Source organism: Crocuta crocuta, unplaced genomic scaffold, assembly GCF_008692635.1.
Source record: "Crocuta crocuta isolate KB4526 unplaced genomic scaffold, BGI_CrCroc_1.0 scaffold36, whole genome shotgun sequence".
Taxonomy (NCBI): Eukaryota; Metazoa; Chordata; class Mammalia; order Carnivora; family Hyaenidae; genus Crocuta; species Crocuta crocuta.
Genome location: NW_027532203.1, coordinates 18,283,167 through 18,285,569, shown reverse-complemented (window position 1 = coordinate 18,285,569; position 2,403 = coordinate 18,283,167). Strand labels below are relative to the sequence as shown.

General features: G+C 53.1%; 1 protein-coding gene across 1 annotated transcript in view; it reads left to right on the top strand.

Annotated features, from left to right (window-relative positions):
• Positions 1-203: 203 nt before the first annotated feature.
• Positions 204-2,403, top strand: part of ARK2C (arkadia (RNF111) C-terminal like ring finger ubiquitin ligase 2C) — a 13,280-nt gene continuing 11,080 nt past the window's right edge. Inside the window, exon 1 of the mRNA XM_077777701.1 lies at positions 204-237. The gene's annotated coding sequence lies outside the window, so the exon portion shown is untranslated. The remainder of the gene's footprint in view (positions 238-2,403) is intronic.

The window sequence follows — 2,403 nt, the reverse complement described above, 5'->3', positions numbered from 1 at the left end:
GAGAGGCAGAGCGCACAGCTCTGTGGGCTGTAGGCTCAGGCAGGCTAAGGCTGCGCAGCGGTCCTGGGGGCTGGGCTGGCCGTGGGCAGCCCTGACGCCACGGACCCTCCTTCCCTTCCTGTGCAGGCGGAGTCAGGAGCGTGTGTCTGTCCACCCCCACCGCCTCCACCCCAGCTTCGACTTCGGCCACCAACTCCAGACGCCTCAGCCCAGGTATTTGGCTGAGGGTACTGACTGGTGAGTCTGTGGGGCCCCTAAGTGGTGGAGGGAAGGGATGGGAGGAAGTCTTGCCTGATCCATGGAGATCCTGTTTCCTTCACTTTGATGGTGCAGGAGGCCTGGTCTTCAAGCTCCTGCCTTTGCCTGTGCCCCAGGTCACCCTCAAGGCCAGATGGCCCCCAGTGGCCCTGGTTTCAGCAATTAGCTCATTATGGGACTGGATATCATCACGTACCCAGCTTGGGGCTCTGTGTTCGCGGTCCTGCAAGGGAGGAGGGGACAGAGATACAGAACATCTCCCAAGGCCAATGAGGGCTGGAAGCCAATGGTTTCTGGGAGGCAGGCAGAAATAGTCAGGAAAGGCTTCCTAGAAGGGGTGGGCCTTGAGGGGTCCACAGAGAAGAGTCAGGGCCAACCAGCAAGACCAGACACAGGATCGTAGAGGCAGAGCCAGCAGGGTTGGAGGTAACGACTGGGGAGAGAAGCTGGGGAGAGAGATTGAGAGCTTTGCCTGGTACTTTCTGGGCACCAGGTTCCTGTGGGGTCTTCCACCGTCTCTTGCACTTGAGACAGAGGTCTTTGCTGTCCTGGGATGCAGCGTTGCTTGGTTTTGGGTCCTCCATCCTACCTGACTCTCCGGTTCTAGCTCAAGAGTTGGCTGACCTAATCTAGAATCAGATCCGAACACCCAAACCCTTGAAAAAGACGTATAGTTTACTGAAGCACTTAGGCTTAAAAGACGTAATGCTTGTAATTTATTTTTAAAAATTCAGAACAAAAAACTCTCCACCTAGAAGTGTGTGTGTAGATGTGTGTATGTATACCTGGAGAGAGAGAGAGAGAGAGAAAGAAATAAAAATGCAGTAAACAGTAAACCATTAACACATGGGGAGTCTGGGTGAAGGGTATCCAGGAATTCTTTGTGCTGGTCTTGCAATTTTGAGGTCAAAATGTTTCTTGAAAGAATACAAAAACAAACAAAGCATTTCTATGGAAAGAGATGGACTATTAAAAAAAAAAAAAGACATACATTGTGTCATTTTTCAACCATTAGGCAAACTGGACATCCAGGAATGAATGGTTCAAAAGCTGGAAGATTCTGGTTGATTACATGTGCCAGGTGCCTCCACGGGCAGGAAGTAGTTGTTCTGGAACATTCTGACATCTCCCAGCCCTCTGCTGGTTCTTGGGGATGCTCTGTTAAATTGAACACTTCCTTAAAAGGCAGGCTGCATGGCGGCCAACTTCAGCCCAGGCTTTTTCTAATTAGCAGATTCAAATCAGGAAGATTTAATTGCAGTTTGGATTGAATCCTGTCCCTCGGCAGTCAAGGCCATCTGATTGAATTCAATTCAGCACACGCTGAGTGATTTGAACAAACATGTCGGGGCCAGTGCAGCAGGTTGGGCCTGGGTAGGTGACATGGGTGAGTGGAGAGCGGTGGCCTGGAGAGGTGTCAGGAGCAGTGCGGGTGTGAGCCCTGCCAGCCTGCTTGCTTTCGCCAGACCTCCTGTGCTCCCACAGCTCAATCACCCCGCCCTCCTGGCCTCTGTTTGCCTAAAAAACATAAAGACTGAGGTCCTGAGAGGCCTCCGTGGGGGAAGCAGGGGAGGCCCCTGCCCCCGTCACACCTGGGTCCACCCTGGGCTTTCTCTGCCTGGCCTGTCCCCCTTCCTAGGATATGTGAAGCCTACCTAGGCAGCTTCTCCTAGCCGGGCACCTTGGCCCCAGAGTATGTGGGAGCAGCAGGCCTTGGGGGATCAATCCTAAATATATCCCCTTTGGGGTCCCTGCCTGATAATGCAACCCTGACCTTGAGCTCCAATGTTTCTGTCTTCATGGTGCTCCTTCCCTGACTCAGCCCTGGCTTCGGAGTTCCAACTCTGATGCCCTGTTCTGACTACCCACCCCCAGCCCTAGCCCTGCCCCCGCAGAGCACCCCCAGGGGCCCCTGGGACCTGTGGGGCCGGGAGGGGAATGAGAGCCTCCTACTGTCCTTCCCTGCAGGCAGTTCTGCCTCTGCCAAGCCTCCAGAGTCACCTGTGAGATGGTGCCAGCATGGTAGCTGCCCGGGGAAGAACGCAAGGGTCTGTGTAGCAACCAGACTATAGCACACTTCAAGGCCATTGATAGTGGGAAATACAGTTTAGCTTGAAATATACATATATGTATATATATATATAT